The sequence below is a fragment of the Xenopus laevis genome, chromosome 5S, assembly GCF_017654675.1.
Source record: "Xenopus laevis strain J_2021 chromosome 5S, Xenopus_laevis_v10.1, whole genome shotgun sequence".
Classification (NCBI taxonomy): Eukaryota; Metazoa; Chordata; class Amphibia; order Anura; family Pipidae; genus Xenopus; species Xenopus laevis.
This window is the reverse complement of record NC_054380.1, coordinates 83,420,718-83,436,339: the sequence shown is the minus strand read 5'-3', so window position 1 is coordinate 83,436,339 and position 15,622 is coordinate 83,420,718.

The window sequence follows — 15,622 nt, the reverse complement described above, 5'->3', positions numbered from 1 at the left end:
AAATAGGAGAGGGCCTGAACTTAGGGGGTTATTTATTAAAGTCCGAATGCCAAAAACTCGAAAAATTCTAGGTTTTTTTACAAAAAATTTTCAGGATTTATTATACCCTGAGGATAGAAAAAGTCATAATCCGAAAATCCAGCGTCTCAGGCCTGCCGAGGTTGTATATAAGTCAATGCTAGAAGTTCCGATATCCTGATCTGCACTGGGTTTCGTGCAAAAATCCGAAAATGTAGTGTTTTTTTGGCAAAAATCCGGACATAAAAATCAGAAAAATTAAAATTTTCAGACAATTTTAAGTTTTTTCCCGAACTGGAATTTTTCTGGAAAATATATTGATAAATAACTGGAAATAACCTGTGCAGATTTGATCAAAGTATATTTCAGAAAATAATTTGGATTTTGATAAATAACCTGCTTGTAGTGTAAAAATATATAGCAGTAGGTGTAATGGTTGTAGTCACTGGCAGATAAAATTTGTAATTTTGGCCAGTTTGGACCACTGTGCTTTCCCCTTTGTTTGCAGCAAAATAATCCAGTTTCTAGTCCTAATCAGATTGGTATTGACATGCAGTTACATTTGTATGGCTGCAGATCATAATAGCAAGTACTGTAAATGTAGTAATATGTTAGGTTGAAAAAAATGTCCATCAAGTTCAACATTTTATGTCTATATATAACCTGCCTAACTGCTAATTGATCCAGAGGAAGGCAAAAAAAAACCCATTTGAAGCCTCTCCAATTTGCCTCAGAGGGGGGGAAAATTCCCTCCTGACTCCACGATGGCAATGGGACTAGTCCCTGGATCAACTTGTATTCCCTCCCATGCTAAAAAGCCATCCAACCCCTTCTTAAAGCTATCTAATATATCAGCCTGTACAACTGATTCAGGGAGAGAATTCCACATCTTCACAGCAAAACACAGTGTAAAAAACCCTTCCGAATATTTAGATGAAATCTCCTTTCTTCTAATCGGAATTGGTGACCTTGTGTCAGCTGGAATATAGCCATCTTGCAAATCAGTATATTTTGCTTCTCCCCTGATCTGATTTTTCTGGCACTGACCATAACAACAAATGTTGTTGTTGTCAAGCCTAGGGCCATTATTTGCCATGTCCTAAGGATGTCTCTGGCCCAGGGGTGGGCATTCAGATGACAGACACACACGCACACTGAGATTTTTTTGATCTGTGAGCAGCTTTCTCCTTTAGGTGCCAAGTGTGAGAAAATCCTTTCAATCATTCCCAAATTAATGCTAATACTGATATGCATAGAGGGACCTGATATGCATAGAGGGTAGAAAGACTAGTTTGTTGTCACCAGAGAAAATAAGCCCCAGGATGCTGTGATCTTATTGCTGTTTTATAACTTGACAAACATTGCTACTTGGAGTGAAGGAACGTTATCTTGGAATAGGAATTATGAAAAGTGTTAGAAGAGCAAACTTCTGCATAAAGAAAAGACTCATAGTGGTCATATAAGGTCACTGGATATGTTTTAGGGAATTTTAACTATTGCATACCATAATGCAAGATTCTTATAGTCATCTGCAGAATGTGCATGGAATTGAATGGGAACTTGGCACATGATATAACGTTGGCCTGGCGAGGTCAGTATGATAAGGGTGATGATTTCAGAGAATGAAAAGCATTTGTGTGACAGCAACATCAAAAGCCACAGTCAAGCTGGAGTATTGAACTTGAATACAAGGTCAATAACAACTTTAGCTCAGTGATTAGCATGGAAGGATTTTGGTAGATGGTCAGGATTATGAGGACAGAGTTTTTGGCAAAATGTTTTTTGGAATTTAAGGGCAACGGAAACATGAAAAGAGACAAAGTAGAGGACATTTTAGGGATATGAACTCGTGGAATGGTTAAAAAAAAGTATAAAATGGGGCTGGTGGTACAGTAGTCCAGTGATGAGTTAGCTGTTTATTTCAGCACAATCAGGTGGGTAGGAGTAATGTGACTGTCACTGTTCTTCACCAGAGACCATTCAAAGTGGCCATGTGCCATTAAAGTTTTTACTGCACCAGCCTTTTGCCTGGCTGCAAAGCATGGTCACAGATGGTTTCTGGAGGAACTTTTTGTTTCCTTCCCAATACCTGGCTTCTGCCTTCAGCAGCCTGTATTTACAAGCACATGTCTGCTCTGCCCCACCTCCTTAATGTCTATAGAGATAGGTCAGCGCAGGTCTATTAATACTAAGCAATAAGTGACTCGCTGGGTTGGGAGCAGGTTGACAAAAAGTTGATCCGCACATCACTAATTTGTAAATCCTTTCATGTGCAATTCTCTTTTCCTGCAACAATCTATGCAAACCGGTAATGAGGGTATTCACTATATACAGTATAAATCTGTATATAGTCTGTACAATGAGCGCATAAAAGTTACTAGAAATGTTACTATAGCTTTATTTATGTTAACAAAGCGTGGCCAACTATGAATGAAGCATGTGTGTCACAGCTGTGTTAGGGATGTGCATTCATTGTTGCCGAGACACTTGCATATTGTAAGTTGTGTTTGCAACATGTTATAATAAAGTATGTTTGTATTGCAAACCTTGATTTCATGCAAACATTGCAATTGCTAGAAAAAATATTTATATTTTCACTTACTTGCCTCTTTCTAGGGTAAATTCTGACCACATGGGGCCAACAGAGAGTAGCTTGGAAAGTAGAAAAGGATGCGCAGTGTTTTTGCAAATACATTCTGTTTATACATATTCTAGAAATAAGAAAATAATTAGACAGCACAAATTACCAATGAAGAGTTGTGTCATGACTGCTGAACACACACCATGACAGTATTTTTTTATTTATTTTACTATAAACAACTTATTCACTCCTAACTTATCATTATCTTTCCTTTATCTTGCACTGAGTGCAAACTGGCTCTGCATAATCTCAAAAAATATTATTACAAGACAATTAATCATTTTTTAGAAGTCTAAAAATGTTTTATATTACTTTTTTCTAGAACTTTCTTTATCATGTGACTCACACAAAGGTATGAATGAATGGTTATATGAAAATGCTGCTACTCACGGAAAATTAGATGTTGATTTTTTTTCTTATTAATAATTTAATATTTATCTTCTTTGGTGTACAAAAAAATCTGTTGGGTGGCAATATGATTTGTTAAAAAATATGCATTCAACAGGTGACATTTAAGGTGTTTTTTCGTGAATTTGAGACTACAGTCAGGCTGACTTCCATGCTGGGGGCAGCAGGATTGATATCTGGCAGTACCTCTACATCATGGGCTGAACATTTGGCACTGGTACAAAACAGTATGGGAGCTTACACAGGGCCTGGACCATGAAATCAGGAGCCTCAAGCTCAAGACTGAGACCCCAAGTAGCTGACAGGCCTGAAAACCAGTCGGTATAAGAAATTAGAATCTCATATTCATGGAAACTCCTTTAGTCTAGTGCCACACAATGTGGCCTGTGGAGAAACAAATCCACTCCTCCGCTGCTCCTCCTCCAGAAACAGTCGTTGTCTGCACCCGGAAACATTGCCTCCACTCAGGTACATGTAGAAGCGGCAGATTTCAGTGCGAATTACAAAAGCTTGTGTTTTGGCACTGAAACCTGTTGTTTCCGTCTGCACCACAATGTTTCCAGGTGCAGGTACAAAGATCAGCAGAGAAGGAGCAGATTCTTGGCCTTCGTTCTTGCTATGTGGTATATGGGTTTATTGTTTTCCCCAAAATTGAAGCAAAGCTCTGATTGTAAGAAGTTAGACCAAATAAGTTGTATTAAGTATAGAATGTGCAAATGTTTTCTTTGTGCTGCGTTTTAACCAATAATACAGAGAACTGGCTTAAAGTCTTGTGTAGTGATTTCTGGGGAGGGGGAAGATTTACTGCATTAATAAGAGAGTATCAAAGTCATGTTTCATATGTAGGCTGATTTTACCAATATCGATATAGAGGTCCTGATTGCAGGGAGCTAGACCAAGAAGACGTACTTCGTATATTTGCTCTATGCAGTGTTTGTATCCAGCAGTTCTGCATTGAGATAGCTATGTTTGGATGACCTTTGTTAGCTAGGAGAGCAGTGTTTAAGGTCACAAAGACCTGACAATAGGCAGCTATAACATACAATCTGTACTGTATTTCAACCCTGCATTGGTGTCTTTCAGGGACATTTTCCACCAGTATTATTAATCAGAAATAACTGGCCTGTGGGGTCCCCATACCCTTCAAATGATTTATGAAAAAATAGATTTGGCATGGCGTGCTATTCAAATAAATCAAAACAGTGTTTTATATAGCAGTGTACCGAGAAACCGACCAATAAAATAAACAGAAAGTTTGAAACATTTCGAGTTAAACAAAATAATTTAGACAAATGCTTCTGTTATCACTGACCAGAGAAACGTGCTTGTGTCAGAACATTTTGTCATGGACCATATGTTTATGGTTGTATGTTTGAAGAAGCGTGGAAGGCTTAGCATAGTCCATAAACTGGAAGCTCTGTCCTCATGTCCGTCTGCAGAAAGTTTTATGGTTTCTTTTAGATTAGTTCACCAGAACATAAGCAGCCAACCACACAGACACAAAAGAGGCTTAAGGACGATCAGTATGAATATGTGTGAACTTGTGAATATAGAGATACAGTACTTTAGCTTTGTGACAAAGAGATGATACATGTGAATTATATTTATTGTAATTGGGCTCCTGAATTTACTTGTATAAAATGAAATCATTACCATAAACATAACGCCAAAAACTGAAAGTGTCTTAAAGGAATGACATAAAGGGGCATATTTATCAAGGATATAATTTCGAAGTAAAAAAACTTCGAAATTCGAATTTGAGTACTTCGATAGTCTAAGTATTTTTTCCAGCGAAAAAGGCCGTATTCGATCGAAGTACGATCAAAGTAAAATCATACAATCGAACGATTTAACCCTTGAAAAAAAAACTTTGACTTCTCAAAACTTGGCCAAAAGCCTCAGATAGGTTCTAGGAGGTCCCCCATAGGCTAAACAGCAATTTAGCAGGTTTAAGGTGGCGAAGTGTCGAAGTCGAAGTTTTTTAAAAAAACAGAACTTCAATTTTCGAGTGGTCGAATTTTCTAAGGTTTTTCAATTCGAATCGAAGTCGAATTTGGCCTATTCGATGGTCGACGTACCCAAAAATTACTTTGAAATTCTAAGTTTTTTCATTCGAAAATTCACTTCGACCTTTGATAAATCTGCCCCTTAATGTAGTATTGCCCTGCACTGGTGTCAGAGGCACAACTATAGTTTATACAGTATAAACAAGTTTCTATGTAGCCATTCAAGCACAGGATACACAGATAACAGATAAGCCCTGTAGTATACTTCAGAACTTATTTGTTATCTGCTGTGTATCCTGTGCCTTTTCTCCTTGAATGGCTGCTCCCATGGCTACACAACAGCTTGTTTATATAAACTATAGTAGTGTTTCTGAAGCAAACACATCAGTTTTACCAGTGCAGCCAGGGCAACAGTACATTATATCTGTATTACTTTAAAAGACTTACATTTTTTGGTTTTACTGTTCCTTTAATGCAGGTGCAGGACTTTCTGTAACAAATAAGGTTGTGGGCAGCCAAAGCAAGCAAATGTGAAGCTGGTAGTGATGGGCAAATTTGCGCCGTTTTTCTTCGCAAAACTGCGAAAAATTTGCGAAATGTCACAGTTTTTGATGCGAATTTTCACGGGGGTTTCGCGAATTTATTCGCTGGTGGCGAATTGCGCGAATTCGCGCCTGCCGAATAAATTCACCCATCACTAGAAGCTGGCCATACATGAGCAGATTGTGTCAACGCTCTGTGCATGATCCTATAGGTTAAACGATCATTTGAACAAATGATTCAACCATCCATGGTAAATTATAAGTGAGAAGATTTGTTGTGTAGGGTACAATATCTAACTTACAGTTGTATTCAGAAAATTTGCAGTGTGTTTAAAGTGAAAAAAACTTACAATAGCTTTTATTTCCATACAAACAAATGCACTGGAAGCACTGCACATTCTATTTTAAATAAAAACATAAAGAAAAAAATTATAAATGTATGTCATTCCTTTACAGGATAATACAGAAGAAAATGGAATATTACCGGTAGGCTGTTCCAAAAAATAGCGGTGTCTGCATTCTTCTTTACAAACTCAAACATTCACTGTATAAACTGAAAAATGTTTCAAGATTTTGCTTTCCTTTGAATCACTGAACTAATATTTAGTTGTAAAAGCAGTGTTTCTAAGAACTGCCGCACATCTGTTTTGCATGGAGTCCACCAACTTCTGGCACCTGTTACAATTCATAATTTTCTGCATTTCCTGGTTTTGTCTCAGAAACAGCATTTTTGATGTTACCCCATACATTTTATACTGGATTAAGGTCCAGGGATTGGGCTGGTCACTCCATAATGTCAAACTTATTGGTCTGGAACCAAGATGTTGCTCATTTACTGGTGTGTTTGGGGTCGTTGTCTTGTTGAAACTCCCATTTCAAGGGCATTTCCTTTTTTGCATAAGGCAAATTGACCTCTTCAAGTATTTTGATGTATTGAAACTGATCTATTGTTAGGGATGCACCGAATCCAGGATTTGGTTCGGGATTCGGCCGAACCGAATCCTAATTTGCATATGCAAATTAAGGGTGGGGAGGGAAATCACATGACTTTTTGTCAGAAAACAAGGAAGTAAAAAATGTTTTCCCCTTCCCACCCCTTATTTGCATATGCAAATTAGGGTTCGGATTCGGTATTCAGCCGGATCTTTAATGAAGGATTCAGGGGTTCAGCCGAATCCAAAATAGTGGATTCGGTGCATCCCTATCTATTGTATTGTGTTTCTATATATTCATATATATTTTACCATTTTGACAACTACATGAAGTTGCTCTGGCAAAGTATTAATTTTATTGCAGGCACCACACACTTTATCTTTGACATAAACTAGAAGAATAAATCAACATGTGTGTGCTGGTGATCCTGCTAATCTGAACATTTATTAAAAACAGTTCCATAATTGCTAATTTTACACCAACAATTAGTAGAATGTTTATAATAGCAGCACATTTGTGAGAAGCAGGACATCGCTATTAGCTTTACTTTGCTATAAATTCAAGAATATTTAGGAAAGCAAGTCAGTGCTCACCCACAAATGTCAGTTTTATGAGAGCCTGAGCAGGACTTGGTTATTACCCAATAAAGAGGCACCTTCTTTGTAGAAGCTAATTTGCTGAAGAATTTGCAAGAGAGAAAAAAAAATAGTTGATGTAAATGTTGGTAAGTCTGCCGCTTAATACAACCGACAAATGCATCTTGTTAAATGAGAAATGTCACATGGCTGTGAGACTGCATAGAATGATTTTTAATCCAATAATCCTAAAACCCAAGAAAGAAAAAATATAGACATTAATCTTCAAATGAAATCAATGCAGTGTTACTGATAATTAACACAAGCTCCGATTCTTTATTATTGCTAATAGGAGGTCTGCATCAGTGACAAAATCCAAGTGCTGCGTTATTAGCATCTTACAACATGAAAACACAGTGTTCTGCTCACACAGTTTGGCATATCAGTCTGTGAAACCCCTAAAATGAGCAGTGAGCCTTGCATATGCCCCTTGGCGTTAACTCTCTCAGTGCTGTGCTCACAGCCTCTGAATCATTCCTCAAGAACAGAAAATTCTTTTTTCATTCACTTCTAATTCATTCCTGATGTCTTCTGTCAAAATAGGTATCTGTATAGCTGCTGTGGCAGTCAGAGGCTGTTATACCACAATACTTCTGTGTAGCACGTGTGATACAAACCTGCAGTGTAAATGCACCCACTTTTATTTATAAGTGGTAAATGGCTTTGTAGTGGAGAACGCTGCGTCTGCATCCGACAGTCGTGTCGGATCAACGCAGCGACACCATGTGACAAGTCTATCTCTTACCTTATTTTTGTCTTGTAACATGCGTTTTGTCGCAGCACGTCGGATCGCGACAAAATCGCTCGTGGAGTCCTACCCTTAAGATTAAATATTGCACAGCTGTTTTTAGATTGACTGGTAAATTAGACACACAGCTGAATTAGATAGGGCAAATTTTAATTCGTTGATGGCATTGGCTAATATAGGTTACATGTAGGCTGTGGTATGGGTATAAATTGGGAGCTCATAGGGCTTAGGGCCCTTACTCACGGATGCTTGAAGCTGCGCTCCCCTGCGTTCCGGTTTTATGCGTTCAGCCACAGGAGAGTGCAGGAGTAGACGCTGTGAATTCTTTTCAATGCGGCTGTACTCACACAGGCGCATGTAAGCACTGAACACAGGTTGGGATAAAGCATGTTGCATTTTACCTGCGTTTGGCGCTTACATGTGTCTGTGTGAGTACAGCCGCATTAAAAGAATTCAGTGCGTCTACTTCTGCGGACCTGTTATCTAGAATGCTCAGGGTTTTTTTTAGATAAGCAATGTTTCCGTAATTTGGATCGCCATACATTAAGGGGGTTATTTATCAAAGTTCGAATTTTGCTCAACATGTTCTGTCAAAAACTCAGATTACATCCGCATGGGTTTTTACCGCTTATTTTTTAGATTTTCCAGAAAATCTGGCTTGCAATAAAAATAAAAAAAATTCGAATTTCGTGGGTTTTTTTTCGGATTTTCCACCTGAAAACTCAGATTGTGTATGCTTTTTCCCCCCAAAATTCCGAAATCAAAAAATCATTGGGACTTCTCCCATTGATTTATATGCAGCCTCAACAGGTCTGAGATGCCGGATTTTCTGATTAAGACTTTTTCCAACCTCTGGGTTTAATAAATTCCGAAGAATTCATGATTTTTTAAAAGTCCAATTTTATACTAAAAAATAACACATTTTTCAGGATTGTTCTCAGAGTTTAGTAAATAATCCCTAAGCATCAGTTAAATACTAAATATACCCAATAAGCTGGTTTTGCATCCAATAAGTATTAATTATATTTTAGTTGGGAAGAAGTGCAAGGTACTGTTTCATTACTACAAGGAAAGGGGAAAAAAATTTAAAATCTGAATTATTTGATTATAATGGAGTCTATTGGAGATGGCCTTTCTGTAATTAGCCGCTTTTTGAATAATGGATTCTATAACTGTACATATTTTTCTGTTCAGGTCCTCTCCTAGTCATATACCAGTATCTCATTTAAACCACTCTCTAGTTGCTAAGGTGATTAGAAACATATCAACCAGAAAGCTGCTGAAATTCCAAACTAGAGAGTTGCTAAACAAAACGTGAGATAATTGAAAAAAACCCAGAAATAATAAAAAAAATGAAGACCAGTTGCAAATCGTCAAAATATTACTCTATACATCATACTAAAAGTAAAGTCAATGGTGCACAACACCTTTATATGTATTAGTACTTTACATTTTTGGGTTTTATGCCCAATGTCTCCAGTGAAACTGAGCTTGCCTAAATCCAAACCTCCCTGGAAACATGTGGCATAGCTAAATAGCACCAATGGCTTTGAGTTAAGTTACGTAATGTTTCCAGATGTGACAAATTAAAAGTAACCTAAATCATTTCTCACTGTGTGGTACTGTGGTTTTGTTTATACATACATTATTTACTGGAGGTCTGAACACAGACCTCAGCAGCTGTATCATTGTATTCAGCATATTAAATGCAGGGAAGACTTTTTAAGATAAAGTTATTTATTGCACAAATATCCCCCTGCCATGTTTCATTCTACATCCTTGCAAATCATCATCAAACTGCTAGTGTGTACACAATGACACAGTGTTAGGCATCTATAGTAATAAGCCTGTAAGCCCATGTGTATGCCACCTGTATAACCCAGGCCAGAGAAGCAGGAGCTGAGAAATCAAACTGCCCTTCACTCATAAATGTGACCGCTGCATGGGAGCAATGCTGACTGGCCCATAAAATAGCTCAGTTTACAGTTGTCAGTAATCAAATTCTCATTAGCTTTATCTATGTAAACATGTCAAGCAACTAAGTATCAGATTAAAATAAATGTACTGACTTCTTATAAATACTGTCACTGGGGTTTTTTTTTTTTTACAATAAAGTAGCAAGAGTAGTTTGTTAAAAAGGAAAATTGGAAAATATTTATTTTACAGGGGCATTTAGCTATACACGTTCAAAAAGCCATTTCAGACAATGCAGGATGTTTTTCTACCAAGAATGCAAGTGTTTTTTTTCCATAATGCCAATATGTTTGCAGCTTTAAAGGAGAATTCAACCCTTTAGCAAAAAAAACCCATGTAGACCCCCTCTCCCTCCAGATGGCTGCGGTGAACTCCAATGCCTAAGGGCTCTTACACATGAGCGTTTTTACCTGCGCTCCCCCAGGTTGAGACGCAACATGCTGCATTTTTCCTGCGTTCGGCGCCTACACGCGCCTGTGTGAGTACAGCCCCATTTGAAATAATGAAATGCGTCTATTCCTGCGCTCCCCTGCGGCTGAACACCGAAAAACGGAACGCAGGGGAGCGCAGGTAAAAACGCTCATGTGTAAGAGCCCTTAATCTTCTCTGAGGTGAAAGTATAAAGTTAGGGGCATTTCCCCCGGGGTGGGGGCAATTAGGCTGGGGGGAGGGGGGTCTATGTGGGGTGGGGGTAGGGATTTTTTTTTTTGCTAAAGGGTTGAATTCTCCTTTAAGGGAGATTTCCATATAATGTAACTGCTTCCAATTCATATTTAGATTAGTCATTTGCACATTTGTATTGTTTTCCTACTTAGTGTTTTTTTTATGTTCTTTATGTGCTTCATTCTACCTTTCTCTAACTGCAATTTACCCAAAATGTAATGTATAAAGGCTGGATGTCTGATAAAATAGCCAGAACATTACTTTCTGCTTTGCAACTCTCTAAACTGTTACTAGTAACCAATCTGTGACTTGAAATTACGGATGCACTGATTTTGGGTTTTAGGGAGAATATGGGACATAACTGTTCAGTTAGTTTATCTAAATTATATTTTCTATTTACCCGGTTTCATTTTTATACTGAACTGTTCCTTTAAAGGGATATTTCTTGCACTCCTGTTGCCCTGAACCTTTAGAACTGATGCCACGTGCCCATCACCTGCCATGATTACTGCTCTTGCACTCAAGAGCACATGAAAACTAGTACATATGGTTCACTCTCCACAGTAAAGTTCTGAATTTTTCGTTTAAAAAACATGAATTTAAGGTTACCAGGCATGGCTTTAAGACATCAAACATAAAGTTGTTACAGTACTCTTTGCAATATATTCATTGGAGCACACACTTCATTCAGTAGAGGAGCTAAAGTTTGCCTTAATAAAACACACAACAGTGCAGAACATTTAAAGCAGACCCTTAAGTGCAGCACAGAATCAATTAATGTCTGACCGCGTGGAAAGGTCTGTGTCAGATTTATTTATAGAAGCATATGAGATAAAGATTCAACCATTAAATATATGAAATCTGAAGCACTAATGTGAAAATAATGGTATTATTGTATACTAAAGGATGACTGGGTGTATTCCATCTGGTCCAGGAGCTTCTTTCATGTAAACCTTATTGATTATTTTATTATCTGTTATTTATATAGTGCAAATGCATTTTACACTCATCAGTCCCTGTCCAGTATAATAATAATTTTGTCTAAACGCTTCTGGATCATGTTGGGAGAAATTGTTTGTGTTAAGCTTTATGAATTATTACACTTCTCTCTCTTTCTCTCCTAAGGTCTTTGTTTTATCTCTCGGAACATGGTTGTGGGCTGTTGTGTCATCAACAAAAGTATCTGTAAAAATAAAAATCTTTTTATTGAGAAAGGTAGGTACTAGTCCTTTATTCAGCATATATATTTTGTTTCTATTCAAATATTACCAATTTAAGCTCAATATATATCAGTAGATTTGTCTTTAAACTAATTAGTAGTAACAGTTTCTTTAAATCAAAGCAGTACATTTTATAGATATAGCAAGTTAAACAGCCTTGTAGGAGATAAAAAATTAGCCCAAAGAACTTACCATAAGGGCAATGTCAGACAAGACCATGGGGAAAATTCACTAAAGGGCAAATTTTCACCAGCAAAGGCTTCACCACACTTTGTCCCACTTTGCTAATTCACTAAAATGCGAAGTTGCATCTCGGTAGTCGAATGATGGCGAAGTTTCGCTAGTGATAATTAGTCAGTGCAAGCATTTCATAGCAAACTTTTGCTTACTTTCATTTCTGCCTAGTGAAACGTCATTATGGTTAGGTCAATTTGAATGGGGCAGGTAAATATAGGTCGTATATATGTCTTTATTACAGATGCTGGTGCAAATGCTTGGCCACTTGTTATTAAAAATGTCCAAGGAAGCAAAAGAGATCCTCTAATGTCCTAGACATGAGCCCATAACAAATGTGGCATGCCCCTCAAATGATTGAATTTTTTTTTTTTTAATCTTTAATAGTCAGGACGTTTGAAGGCAATCCTGCTTCAATACCTGAAAAAACGACAGCATTTTTTTTAGAACTTTTGTGACTTTCCAGCATACAGGATATGATGTCACTGACATAAGATTGAGGCGGATGTAGCTGCATCTTATCAGTTCGCCAGGTCTAAGCTGGTGAAGGAAACTTTGTCGAAAGAGGTAACATTCTGTAAAATTCACACTTTAGTGAATTTGTGAAAATTCGCCTAGTGAATTGTCGTCTACACCTGTTAGTTAACTGGCAATGCCCCCGCAGATGGGCTTTATGGCAAATTTTCAGTAGCGACGCCCACCTTAACCTTTAGTAAATCAACCGGACAAAGCTCCTCCTCATTTACTTGAATGACAAGTGGTTTCCCTCTCTGACGCTAAAAACGGGGGGGGGATGTGCTAAAATGTGTTAATGACATGTCAGTTTTAAATACAATAAATATTGATGTTGGTAGTATAAAATTGTAATAATCAGCTAAAGGCTAACATTGATATATGTTTATATATATATATATATATATATATATATATATATATATATATATATATATATATATATATAATATATATATATATATATATATAAACGTATTTAAGTCCTCCTGAGAATTCAGTGAAATGTTCTGAGACCAGTGAAATTGCTACGATTTTGCAAACCACAAGTAAACAGGATTTTCATTGTAACCAGTTTGAGCCCTTTGAGCCTTCTGGACAACTATTATTAGATGGCTGTGTCTGGGATTTCCAGCGATTGGTGCTGCTTCTATAAATAATACAGTATGTAGAACGTTCCCATTTCATGTTTCTCAAAGCATGTTCCCCATTTCCCTTCATAGACAGCTCCTGGGAACAACCTCAACTGGATCGGGAACTTCCATATGCTTTCATGGAATCAGTGTTGCAACCAAAAAGAGAGTTAGCCAATTTCATTAAATATGAATTACAAGCAGTGTGACTTTTCCAAATAAACTGAAGGCAATTGCAATATTTAAGATGACACCAAAACAGATTTGTAATTAATTGAACTAAATACAGCTACAGTCATGGGTTAAAAATAAAAAGGTGGGAAGAGGAATGGATAAAGCATTTTTGATTAACGGCCTTGTTAAAAGGTTTTTTTATGCTTCTGAAACTAGGGCTGCCAACATCCAGACTCAGACAGCACAATTTTCAGAAGGGCTGCCCAGGTCAAAACTGCCTGCCTGTCTTCCAAATTAGGAAAAACAGTCAGAATTCCCTAGATTGACGTGGATACGACCAATCCCTATGTCATCACCCCGGCCTTCTATACTATCACATTGCCCCATGTTGTCATCAATCCACATCCCTCCCTGTTTAAAACCCTTTAAAACAGTAAATGTTTTTAATTTGTCAATGCAATTTTTTTTAGAAAGTGTGAAATGTTTATTTGAAAAGGTGTCAAGTTTGGTATATTCATGTATAGCAGCCAATCTAATGTCACCTATTTTCAATGTGTTGTTCACACTCAAACACTTTTTCCAGTTCAGTTGGTTTCATATAGTTCAGCAGAAATAAAGACATTTTCCAATTCATTTTTCAATTTTTTAAAGCAGGGGAGGGGGGTTGCTGACACTGTAACTGTTTTAAATTGATACATTTAGTTGATACATTTTTTATCTTTGGCCCTGCTGACCAGAATCCCTGAGTTTCATTACAGGCAGCTGTTAGAATTGATACAATAGTTGCTAATATGACACAGATGCTGCTGAAAAATGTATCAACTAATGTAGCAAATTCTATCAGTTCAGATTCTGCACCTGGATTACTGAGTTGACACACTGAAACACCAGAGACAGGTCAGAGAGAATTTTGGAAAAACAGTAAAATATAAAAGATGGAAAGCATTTGAAAAAAGTCTGTATTTCTGGTGAACAATTTCAGAAACAACTCAACTTTTGTTGTGTTTGAAAGGTGAACAACCCCTTTAAAGGAGAAAGAAAGTTGTTTAGCACTTGGGGGTGCCAAATGTTAGGCACCCCCAAGTGAATGTATTTACTTACCTGAAACCCCGGGCTGGTGCTCCTATCAGCAGAAAATGGCACTGGCCCGAGGTTATTCCAGCGAGCACCACAGAGCACTTCTCTTCCAGCTTCTTCTTTCTTCAATTTTCTTTCTTCATGCGCAGCTGTGCGAAGAAAGAAGAATCTGGAAGCGGAGTGCTCCGTGGTGCTCGTCTGTGGGTTTCAGGTAAGTAAATACATTCACTTGGGGGTGCCTAACATTTGGCACCCCCAAGTGCTAAACGACTTTCCTTCTCCTTTAAAGCAAACCTCCTTCAAATGTTTCACAGGAGTTCTCCATCTTGGATTTCATTAGGAGCGTCTGCGATGCATATACTCACTGTGCTTTGAGCAACTGTTGAGCAGCAATGCTTAGCTGATACAGGATTGGTTATTACATTCTGATGATAATTTTGATGGTTTCCCCAATAATCTGAATTATTATCAGATTATATTGGGACATTTATAAGATCAGTAACCAACAGCAGAACAGAGCATGTGCAGTGAATTAGCAGAAAAGATGGGGAACTACTGGGGCATATTTGGAGGCTACTGGGGCATATTTGGAGGCCCTTTACTGCTAAAGGGTGGTGGTTGCCTTGGGCTGGTACATAATGTACACCATTTCTGCCCTACTTCTTAGTTAACCTGTAGTTCTCCTTTAAATTATTTCTGCTGTGATTTTTAGGTTGAATTTTATATTTCTAAATTACACTGTTTACCTTGCAAATAATTCAATCTGTCATATAAATTCTATGTATTCTCATATGTACCACTATGTTGGGCATAAGAGTATTTTAACAATGCAGGTGTCAGGGAGCTGTTATTTGGTTACTTTCTCACTGTTCTGTTGATAGGCTACTGGGGAGAAAGTATGGGGGGAAAAATCACTCTTATAGCTCAACAGTGTCGAGAGACTGAAGTATCAGAATACAAGTCACGTGGCTGTAAATATATTCTCTTTAAAAAATGGAAAATGGATGTCTGCATGATTCTGCTGTAGAACTATTAACTGATGCCTTTAACAAAAATTTTTTCAACAAAATGTTATGTGGAAAAATTAGATTTTGTAATGGTAGAGGGACATGCAGAAATGAGAGACAAAAATGCGAAACCTTGGACTTTGCCTTTCATTTATTCCACTCAAAAAACATATGAACTTGGAGCAGTCATTCAGTTT